The sequence below is a fragment of the Tyto alba genome, unplaced genomic scaffold (assembly GCF_018691265.1).
Source record: "Tyto alba isolate M040663 unplaced genomic scaffold, T.alba_DEE_v4.0 Super-Scaffold_6, whole genome shotgun sequence".
NCBI lineage: Eukaryota > Metazoa > Chordata > Aves > Strigiformes > Tytonidae > Tyto > Tyto alba.
The window spans coordinates 22324571-22336743 of NW_024881327.1; the positions used below are offsets into that span (position 1 = coordinate 22324571).

At 38.9% G+C, this 12173-nt stretch overlaps 1 long non-coding RNA gene across 1 annotated transcript in view; it reads right to left on the minus strand.

Moving 5' to 3' along the window:
• Positions 1 to 9132: 9132 nt before the first annotated feature.
• The window catches only part of LOC116963221, a 36303-nt gene continuing 33262 nt past the window's right edge, over positions 9133 to 12173 (minus strand). Inside the window, exon 4 of the long non-coding RNA XR_004408038.1 lies at positions 9133 to 9231. This is a non-coding gene — a long non-coding RNA (uncharacterized LOC116963221). The remainder of the gene's footprint in view (positions 9232 to 12173) is intronic.

A 12173-nucleotide genomic window follows, 5' to 3' on the forward strand; every position in this document is an offset into this window, starting at 1 on the left:
GCAGACATTCTGATGGCATTTTATTGCAGGCATCATGTAGTGGGGATCCAAGGAGAGAGCAAAGCTTACCATTGCTGAAAAACTATAGCAGCTCCAGGAGCTGAGTACATTGCCAGAACATGTGAATCATAAAGATGATGCATGAAATTACAGGCTGCTGGATTTGCTGAGCTATTTCATATGAGATCTCATCTAAAACCTGTGAAGATCCCTAAAGAAAAAACAAATTATCATAGCTAGAAATATTGTCCAACAATGTTGCAGTCATAATATTTCTTGTGGTAATTCTGCTACGCTCCTGCAGTGGAAGTTGTCTTTCCATTCTGTCAGAAGATGTTTTAAAGTCTAGGTGGATACTGAGATCCATGAAGGATCTCTGTAGGCCAGGCTGGGTCTCTCCTTACTCCCTGAAGCCAAGCTGTGATGTGCACTCCCATGATGTGTATCTCCTATACAGCTTTAAAGTCCCTAGAATATGTACTCAGACAAGGAAACATCAGGGGTCTTATGCTGGAAATAGTTTCCATATGAAGCTAAGTGGCTTTACTACCAATAGCAGCTCTTACACATATATTTGAATAAATCCGTTTGTACATATATTCACAGAATCTTTCTTTTAAATGATACTGTCTCCCAAGTTCCTTTTCAGAAACTGAAACATAAGTACATGTACTGAGTCCAGAACATGGGCTCTTGCATGAAAATGCAACAGATTTTAAGTAGTAGGAAAACTGCTGGTGCAAAATAGCCAATACGGAGTAAAGACTTCTACTATAAATCTTCCTGCATCCAGAGGCTGCCGGATTATTGGTTAGGATTATATCAATTTTTCCTTTCCAAGGAAGGTAACCAACTTAAACCAACAAGAAATTATAAACAGAAGGAAAATTAAGGCAATGTAAATAGTGAAAAACAAGCAAGCTTTTAAGTATCACCTTCTTGCAAATCAGCACCCTCTGAGCCTCAGAGTCCTATCAACTTACTGATAAAAACAAGATTTTTGCCTCAGTTAGCACTGCAAAGAGCTCCCAGAGTGGAATGAATTCTGCTGTGTCGAATTGCAGGTTCTTTATTACTGGTGGTAATGTAAAAGGCACAAAAAGCAGCTTGATTTCTAGATCCCAAGAGCAGTTGGGAGTGCAACCAACTACAAAAGTCATCTCAGGCTTGTAAACTGCACAAATTTGATAAGGAGGTCATTAACAGTGAATAAAGAGGGACCTTTACGATGACACTGTTATATAGGCACTTCAGAAGCAGACTTTAAGGTCAAAAAGTACTCCATGTCTTCCTGCAGTAGAGGCAAAATGCCACGTTTCAGGAAATCTGGGACAATTTCATTTACTCTGATGCTTCATGATTTCCAAGAGGTATTTCTTTTTTATGGGGCACTGACACTTTGTTCCTATGTGTGTGTCACTTGTGCTGCTGTTCCATTCTCCTGTTGTGGTCTGGGCTCTTGCTTTCTTGTACATACTTATAGATAATATGTGTACATATATATGTATATATATATGCACAATTTATTTCACTTAGTTTCTTTTCACTCTCATTTTCTTCAGTATCTTCGTACTTGACACCTTATTTTTGTGCTTCCTCTCCTACCTGATTGTACCTAAGGGTGCAATGTGCAGTGTCTTTAAAACTCAGGAATTTGGATACATTTATGAAGTATGAAATTCAGTAGAGGATAGAAAGAATGAGAGAGGATCAAGGTTTATCTCAACAGCAATGATTTGTCCTACAAGGAGCACTGAATGAGCCTGGGAAACAATATAGTCTCTTGTGCCATGGGCAGGTTCTTCACTAATTTGAAAATCTGCTGTGAAAAGTTTAGGAATAAGATGGAAAATTCAAAGTTTCAGATCAAGCTGAGAGTTAAACAAATTTACAGATGCATTCTGGCTTTAAACTCCATCACACAGGGAATAGCTGAACTCCATTGACACCTTTCTGGTATTTTAGGGAATTAGGACAGCCTTCCATTTCCTCTGCTGCCTCAAGACAGCTTCAGATTCTTTGGTCTTTTAAGGAAGAAAGGATTTTTGCCTTCAGTCAGGAAGGATGCCGTTCATTAACCATCCCACTTTGCTCTGTTGTAACAAACCAGTTTATACTATTTCTAAAAAATTCTGTAACTAGCTCAGCAAAGAAACCTTGTTACTAGCTAGCTAAATAACAAATGTTCTCATCATAACAGTTCTCTCCCAACATAAATGAATACTAATTAAATGTGAGCGCTCATATTTTATTTAGGCTGAATCATCTAAATCTGATTAACCTCCAAAAGAGGCAAAAAAAATACCTAGGAGTTCCCTTTCCAGTTAGAAGGGAAAATAATGCTAATATGAGTGAAAAACAACAGCAGCAGGAGGAATGGAAGGTGCAACAAATTCTTTGTGTTCCTGGAGCATACAATGTAGTCTGAGGGGAAAATGAACCTTAAAGAAATGGAGCCACAGCAAGGCAGTTCAGGTGCGGCTCCCATGAGAAAAGTATATTATGCAAGCAGCAAAGGAGAGGTAATGGTTCGTGGGTAAGTGGTCCAAGTCTGTTACACATGGCAAGAAGCAAAACAGCTCTGACTACAGAAGGTGGGTGCTGTAGAAACTAGCTCACATTCAGCCCACCACTGTCCCAAAATGGAGATGAGGTCACTGAGGTGACGTTGTCATTCCTTGCCTGTGCACCATTCCCAGAACTCCCTTCTCCTCAACTCATCAGAAGATATCATACTTGCCTTGGGACTCCCAGCCTCAAAAGTATTTGTGCGTGAGCCTCAGACGATCAGGATGGCTGGCCATTTCTGAGCTAGATGACAGTCACTAAACATGGCAGACTTTCCTAAGAGGGCAGTGTGATGCAAATCCATGCAGTCTGCTGAGAATAGAACTTATTTCAAGAGACTTCTGACAAAAATTTTTTTCCCCAGTATTTATATTTGATTTTTTTCCTTAATTTTTGGGCCATATATGCAAAATCAAGCACACAACTAAAGATACAGACAGCTATTGGGATTTCCAAAACTGTTTAACTAGACGTTGCACTCTCATACATGTGAAAAGAGGCACATAATTGGAATGTGGTGTTATATTTACCTACAACTTTGAATACCTTTTAAAAACTGCCTTATATCAAAACATGCTGCTAGAAGGCTGAAAAAAAGTTGCCGGTATCAAAGTTCTATCATTTATCAGTAAGTTTGTGTTGTGCTGAGAACATTAGTCAGAGGTACACTGAGCACTCCCAGGGATGTCTGACCAAGCACAAGTAGCCAGATTGGTCTGATAGCAGAATTGGGGCTTTTGCCACATCATCTGTCTGAAAAAGAAGAAACCACCAAATTAACTGTGATATGTTAAACAGACAAATGTTTCCAAACTCCCCATTGTTTCCTTTGATGCCCAACACAGATCTTCACAAAACTCAATGAACAGGATTAAGTTTACAAATATCTGTTGATTAGATTACTACTGGGCTCATTGAAAATATGTATTAAGTAATACACAGATTTTCACAGTAGGAATCATAGCTGTGGCTGATTCTACTGGAAATTAAAAATTGGCAGTACACTGCATCTCACGTGCCAATTGGGACATTTATACCCGATTAGAGCTATGTTATTTATACAGCTACAATTATCGATTTATCTGTATTTCAGTCTTAAATTCTGAAATAGATTAGCATATCTCAACTATATGGGTCTTAAAAAGAGTTTTCCATGTAGAAATTCCCAGCTGCACTTCCCCTGGAGGCATATCAATTACATACATAGAAAAATATTACACAAAATTCAACTTTAGTATCCTAAAGTCAGTATCTACTTTGTTCTCCTTCTGGCCCAGTAACACACTTTAAGATTAAGATTATGATTAGCCCTTTTGCAGGTGCAGAGTTGGAAGGAAGGAGAGAATGAAGATTGCTCCACCCCTATTTGACCAGACTGGATAGAAGCTGAACAGATGGGGCCACCATCAAGTTTCTTTCCCTCCTTACCAGAAGCTGGTCACCAGTGCAGAAGCTGGAGTAAACCCAGTCCTCTGCCTGCTCCCCAGCACAAGTCAGCAGAGATGACTGCCTGTGATGCTGTGGAACATTTTCCTTCTCTTTGTTCCACTGAAGTGTCAATGGGAACATGCTGGTGGTGCCTAAACACTCAATCTGTCCTTGGCTGATTTCTGCTGCCATTGTAAGTGGGTATCACAGCAACGGGCAAGTGAATGATCATTTGCTTCTACAGGGAAATGTTTCTGATGGTTGCGACAGCTGCACCAAAGTTAGAGCCAGACACAACATTTTTGGTGAATGCCAATGTACCCAAAAATGTGACTTCAGTTGATTTAAATAACAAAAATAATGATTTTCTGTTAACTGCATTGGATGTCTTGGCTCAGATTTTTTCCTCTGTGGTCAGATTCCCAAACTAGTGAGGAGAAGAGGTGAGTCTCTGCTGTCCCCCGAGCTGCAGGGGTTGGAGCACTGTGCCAGGGTGCATAACACACACTCCCAGTGTCTCCTCGGGGGAAGAGGGGGAGATGCTCAAAGAATGTTCTAACTATTTGGCTCTCTGTACAATGCTGGTAATTAAATGCTTCAAGAAAGCAAAGTTAAACTTTCTGTTTAATGTGAAAAATAATAATTTTTCTTCATTTGGAAAAAAAATGTACTTTGGTTCAGATATCCCCCCTCCCTTATTTACTTCCCTTTTTCTGGCTTGTAGGAGTGGCAAAGCAAAAAAGTCAAGAAGCTGCACACTTGCTTTGAAAATATCTTTGACAGGTAATTGGTATGTAACTCTGTCGATGCAATGAGCAATAGCAGCACACTATAGCTTATCAGCAATCAAAAAGAGATTTCTGGAAGTAGAATGGACTGCAACCCATCACTGGCACAACAATTTCCATTTAACTTGCTCCTGTACCTCCTTCTGAATTTTTAATATTCTGTAACTGAGGTTGTCATTCTCCAGGATCCCTCAGTCCCAAGAACTCCAAGATAATCCCTTGCTTATTACTTAGTCAGAGCAGCATGCTCTCATTTAAGATTTGAAACAGACCACAGGATAAATATTTATTATTATTATTATTTAATTTTTAAGCATCTTTGATATCAGAGAAGGCTTTTTTGATTAATTTAAGAATACACAAAACTAAAAAATTTGCACATCTGAAACCCTTTCTTTTGCTGCTATCATAAAAGAAAGAAATTGAAAGGAAGAAAGAAAACCATACATTGATTTTCAAAAAAGTCTTTCTTGAAAGTTGACCATAGGTCAACTAGACAGTATATCTGCCCCATGTTTACTTTTCACAGAAACCTTCTCTGTCTCATTAGTAGCCTTCAAATGTACAAAGAGTGAAAGCTAGCTGCAAGCCTGAGCTGCAAAATCACACTGGCACTAGTGCCTTCAACTTCAAAGTTTAGTTATTTTCAACAAACTTTTTGGCAAACCCCCTAAACTTGCTAGCAAGTGTGTGCTACTACTGCTTTCCATCTGCCTCCAGAAACCAAGCTTGGTTGGAGAAGGTGTTAAGTAAAAGCTGTACAACAAACCAAGGATTGAAACAGGGGGATTTAGAGATAATATTTCTTTCCTTATCTTAACAAATTTCAGTTTTCAATAAATGTGACTTTCTGTTCCTTTATCTTTGTCACATGTCTGTCTGTACTTAGAATTTAAGAAGAGAACAAAAATTGCAGAAAACACATGCTCTGACTGGTGAATTTAAACTTAATTCTTTACTTTCAGATTTTTCTCACCCACACTCCATATTTGTACTGCTGTCACCATGTATTTGTTGTCATTCAGAGGTCTAATGTGGGAGCCATCCAGATGTGCTTCTCTTACTCTGTACCTAGTCGATATATTTAATCATTCCAGTGTCCTCAGTGTTACAGACTCTGTGTGTGTGTGCTCTGCTGATGAAAGTCACAAATACACTTTTACAAATCTACAGAAGACACAGTCTAATGAAGTACCCCACCAAAAAAAATCAGTGTTTTCTGGCAGAGAACTCATAAGCAGCAATGCTGTATTTCATTCATCACTAGGTTATCAAAAAGCCTAAGCAACATCTATCTGGACTCCAAGCTCAGAAACAACACTTGCAGGTAGAACTATCTCAAAAACAAGGATCTAGAGAGTATTTAAATAAAAAGAAGGCTGATAACGTGTATGTATTACATTGCCTCATTAAAAAAAGATATATCTGAAGGTGGTTGATTACTAGAATCAAATTTCTCTTTTAAATGACTCTAGTGGATTTCTTTTCTTTCTATCAGATTTTATAAATATTGTGATTGTTTTATAAGATTGATTGTCAAATAGTGTCCTGGGTTTGAGTGAGTGATGGGTTTTTTTGTTAGCAGGGGAGGGGGCTATAGGGCTGGCGCCCTGTGAGAAACTTCTCGAAGCTCCCCCAGCCCCAAGTCAGCTCCACCTCTGTTTGGAAGCTGAGCCCATCAGCTGCGCCTCTGCGATAACTTATTTAAGAAGGGACGTGGTGAGGAGGAGTCAGACTTGGGAGGAAGAGTTGCTACAGCTGCATGAACACCAAGGTCAGTGGAGGAACGGAGGAGGAAAGGAAGGGGGAGGTGTGCCGGAGCAGAGACCCCACTGTATCCTGTGGTGAGACAGCAGGGCGGCCCCCCCTGCCACCCATGGAGATCTACGGTGGAGCAGACATTGATTTATGGCCTGTGAGGCATTTTGCATGGATGACCAAGGTGACTGTGCCCAAAGGAGGCCAGGATCTTGGGGGGAAAAGTAGCCCCACTCTTGTAGTTCAGTGCTGGGAGGATTGCAGCATGCGGGGGAGTCCCACACTGGAGCAGCTCAGGAAGGGCTGCAGCCGTGGGAGGGAATCCAGTTGGAGGAAGTTGGTGTCCCACACCAGAGCAGTGTGGGGAACGCTGCGGCCCATGGGAGGGACTCATGTCAGAGGAAGTTTGTGGAGGACTGTCTCCTGTGAGAGGGGGACCACGATGGAGCAAGGGGAACAAGTTCCAGAAGCTCCCCCCACTGAAGATGGAAAAAGAGGCAGCACTGACTGCACCCCCCCGTTCCCTGCCCCTGAGCCACTGGGGGAGGAGGTAGAGATATCGGGAGCTGAGATGAGCCCAGGAAGAAGGGAGGGGTGGGGGGAAGGTGTTCTCAAGATGTGGCAACACTTCTCACTGTCCTACTCTGTTAAGTGTTTTTGTTAGTGTCTGTAATAAATATACATTCTTTTTTTTCTTCCTCCAATGAGTCTGCTTTTTGCCCGTGACCATAATGGGTGATCTGCCCCTCCTGGTGCTATATCAAATCCCAAGCCTGGCTCATTTGTTCCTTCTCATTGCTGGAAGAGAAGGGAGAAGTGAGCGGCTGTGTGGTGCTCAGTTGCCCTCTGAGCTCAAACCATGACAAATATAAATAAATTTTTAACTATAAATATATAAATAAAACTTAGCAATAAGTCTGGTTTTATGAACAGTTTAAGATTCTATAATTTGTATTCACTGGGCAGACAGGTGATTAAAATTACACTATACAGAGGATCCATTGCACAACTGTCATTTGGACATGTTTGCAGAAGAAATGAGTACATCGAGGGCACAGTTAATACTTTCAATAGGATCAGAATCACCTTCTAAGTAATGCAGCTGCAGGAGCATGGTTTGTTTTGTGTAGTTACAGCATAACAAAATCTGTTTAATTCCCTACCTGACATTTTCATTTGCACATGGGAATCCACCAGTGGTATTCAGCAGGAGCCAAATAGTCAAGGAAACCGAATTGCCAAGAATTTGTATGATATTTTCTTTGCAGTCATGCATTTTTGGTTTTATCTTAGTGGTTTAAAAGTTGAATCATGGCTATCTTATTCATACGGAGTAATACTTCATTCTTCAAGCAGACCCCTAGAAGTCAGTAGAACTGCTCTGAAAGTAAGTCAGTCTACTACATTGATGTATGACATTCCTATCACATCTGGAATTTCAAAGCTGGTGCAATAATTTGGTAGATATTTTAGGAACATAATCCCGTGCAGGTATAAATTGGCAGAGCACTAATTCATCTGACTTCCAACAGAAGTATTTCAACTTACCTCGGCTGAGAAGCTAATCGAGAGTATTTACATAAGTGTGTAGAGCAATATAAGAAAAAGCCTTTCCCAAAGTCTTACAGAGAGAGTATGTGGTTTACATTTAGCCCATCACCCTACGGTATTAGGCATGCAAGCAGACCACTGCACCACTCCAAGTCCAAAGAAATGTTATGATTTTCCAATGACCAGTGTCAACTTGTGTCAGATAAAGATAAGCAGTGAAACTCTGAAGCTGACTTTGTAACATTCTTGTTTTCCAGTAGCACAGTGTTGTCAAAGGCATCCAGAAAAATATTGATTTTCACATTCAGAATAAAAGGAAAGATTAATGAATTTTCAAGAGGAGGACAAATGCACAGTATGTGTCCCTCACTTGAGGTTATGTCACAGAAAGATTTGTGTGACAGAAAGGAACGAAGAATTTTTTAATATTTATATTATCTTTAGAAGTCTCTTTGTCTCTTGAGGTCCATTTTATCACATTATTAAAAAAAAAAAAAACCAAAAAACAACTGACCAGAAGTTTGTGGTTCAATACAGACACTGAGAAACTGTTTTCCTTCACTCCACACACACACAGAGCAGATTAAAAAGGCATTTTCAATGCTGTGATGCATTTTTTAATTGTGAAATAGAAAAGTGTTTTTTTTTCCCAGTTAATAAGACCTTATTTACAAGATCTGCAGCTTTCTCCCACACACTGACAGTATATAGACAATGCCATATGCAGTGGTGAACAGTAGTCTGTTATTTTAAGTTTTGCTTCATTATCATAACAGAGTATTACGCTTTTATATGTCATCTTGCAGGCAATTAATATTTATATCAGCCATGCATGATGCTTATTTCTTTTTCTTAGCATTAAAATAGGACTTAATTAACTCATTTTTATTGAAATTTGACTTTACTGCACATTAGCCACAGTTATTGCTGTAAACATGTAAATCACTGCGAAAGCACTTATTTTTGTTATGGAGTATATTACTCACTTTATATTCCAGAATGCCTGCTGATTTACTCCTTGAGCTGAATATGAAAATTTAACTTAATAGTCCCAAATGTAGCTTAAGGGATCTGAATCCATAATAAAAACATAACTGGTGAACTCTCAGTTTTCCCATGATCTGCTTTTTTGAGTAACCTGTTATAAAAAAAAAAAAAAAAAAAAAAAAAAAAAGCTGAGTCTGGCTTACAGGAAAATTTTCCAAGCAAAGGGGTGTAACCGATTAGTACCACCTGTGCCACATGCCTCTGCACTGACTCCAGGGAGCCCAGAAGGGTGCAGGAGAATGTGGAGCTTGGGAACAGTTTTTGACTTATTTAGAGGAAAGGTGGGACAGGAATTTTGGGGGCCACATTGCCACATAGCAAAATTTTATGAAAGCCATTGCAAAACTCTCCTTCCATAAATTTTACATGCTATTCTACCTGTATTTCTGCAAAACCTATTTATTTCTTCTTTACAAGGGACTGTGAATTAAACAGCATAACAGTAACTCCAGCACTGAGCTAAAAAGTGATATAAACTTTCAGTTAGCAAAATCACATACTCACAACTGTCCTTTATAAAGGCCATGTCTATTATTGTTATCAGTTTATGAATTGAACCTGGTAACTGCATATAGATTGGTTGAAATAAAGTATGGCTTCAATAATGAGGAAAAGAGTAACTTCCTTATTTTCTAAGAGTTTGTCTTCACATTCCCTATAGGAATTTTTGTTTTGTCTCTCATATACACGAGTCTGGAATTGGTTGGCAAAGGAAACTCTGTTACCATTAATATTTTATTGAAAATTCACATTTTTATTTTTCTGCAGCAAGATCTACCTGTGTGTTCTCAATTTTGCCAGTTAGCCTTTTCTTTTTACTTGGCAGGCAAACTCTCTGCACATTGTTGTTCTACTGGGAATATAGCTTTTCAGTGGGTGTACTTATTTAATTACTTTAACTAAATTATTCCTTCCATTTCATCAGAAGTCTATGTAATTTATGTGTTCTGCAAATTATTAATAAAATGCTTATAATACATCTTAAATAGTAATGCCTATAGATTTTTTTCCCTTTGGAAAATAATTATCTTTTTCAAGATATCTATTGTATCAAAATCACAGACCCCTCTAGCTTTCCACATAAAAAACTGCAGACCAACCCATAGCATTCCTCATGGGTCATCTGTGTCCAAACCTGGGATGTACCTGAGTGCCAAAGCCCAGAATATCATTACTTCTGTCTCATTTTATAGTCAAAAAGGAGAATGACAGCCTTTTACAGAAAGGTGAAGGGTAGCCTGCATCCCCTGATGGGTTTGACCATATGTCTCCATTAACTATACAGACACTGGGGTCATAGGTTACACAATCACATGCTTGTAAAGGACTTCATAGATTATTTAACTCATCTAATTATGCTTTTAACTGAAATATTTTGGAGAAAAAAAATAATCTGTGGATCATCTTATATAATATTTTTTTAACTTGCAGGGAAAAAAACAAGTTTTGACTGATATTCAGATTTTAATTTTTTTTCAAAGTTTATCTGTGTATAATAGGATGGGTTTGTATGGGTCTTGTTTTTATGTTACAATCATTCCACTTAGCTTTTGATATTTTACAGACTACAGGCTGATTGATCAACACAGATTCTTGCTCTGATGCACAAATAACTGTACCCTTGTCAGTGCTGATAAATATTTATCTAATCTTTTCTAAAAGTCCTCCAGGCATGGAGATCCCTTATTGTCACCTGAGACTCTAATCCTTTGGTTTATTCTTCTAAATGTTGAGAGTTTTGTTCTAATATCTAACCTGAATCCTCCTTACTGAAATTCAAGCCAAATATCTTCTATTCATCTGTCAGTTTATTTATTTGTCACTTGGGATCTGCCTTAACAAATTTGTAACTCAAATTATCTAAGTACTTCTACTCCTTCCCTTCTCCATTCAAGGGGATGACATTTTCCCTGCCCTCACTTTTTACTACTGTCACAAGCCATTTGTCTATAATTGGTAGAACTATCTTTTTGGTATAAAATAGTGGGAAATCCTTTAAACCTTTAGTTTTTCAGCATCGTCTCACAAAAGGAACATAAGGAACAAAAAACCATTCAGGCCATCATGATTGTGTGACTGGAAGTGGCCAATAGCAACTGCTTAGGAAAAAGGATAAGGCAAGCAGAAATCATACTTCTCTTAATATCACACCTTCTGCCTTTGAAAAACTACTTGGAAACATACAGAGTCAAAAACTATATCCCTATCTTTTTGTTTAATGTCATTTTCTGGATTGTATTTCAAGCCATGGTCCTAGGACAGTGAGTCTTGAGATTTATATATGCAGTGTAAGGAAAATATTACTTTTCCATCTAATCATATTTGCGCCCCAGTTGGCATATTATAGCAAAAGTCATGTTATATTGACCTGCCCGGTACATTCACAGGTTCATATATTTCTACCACCCACTCCCCCCCATTCATCTTTCTGTGTCTCCCCCCAGAGAAGCAGAGGGGTGGCAGGTGAGCGGGGGTGAAGGGCTGCACCCCCCAGCAGGGGTGGGCAGAGCAGGGCCGGTGGCCATGGACCCCCCAGAGCTGAGCCCGCGGGGTGAGGGGAAGCCCCAGCGGGGTCTCTCACAGCCCTGTCTCGAGACATAGCTCTATTCACAAAGAGAAACACAGCAAATGCACTTGGCCTATTTATGGGTGTATGGGTTTTACTGAGTGAGTGGAGCATTAAAAAACAACTTATTTTTTTTACAGTATCATAACACTTTTCTGTAAATGTAAACTTTCACCACTTTCAAGACTTCTGTAAATACAAAAGCTTGTGATCTGCATTTCCCATTTCTACCTTCTGTTTGCAGAAATATGTATAGATTTCATGGAACTGGCAATGTAATTGCTTAAATAAAATTAACTAATTTTCAAGATTCCCATTGCAGCACGATGACCAAAATAACATGATTGCTTTTATGAGCTAGTAAGAAATAGCTAAATTTTCATCAGTGACGTATATTCTCAGTTAGTAGCTCCTTAGCAACTGAAATAATATTCCCTGTAGAGAAATACAAAAATTTGAAAATGGGA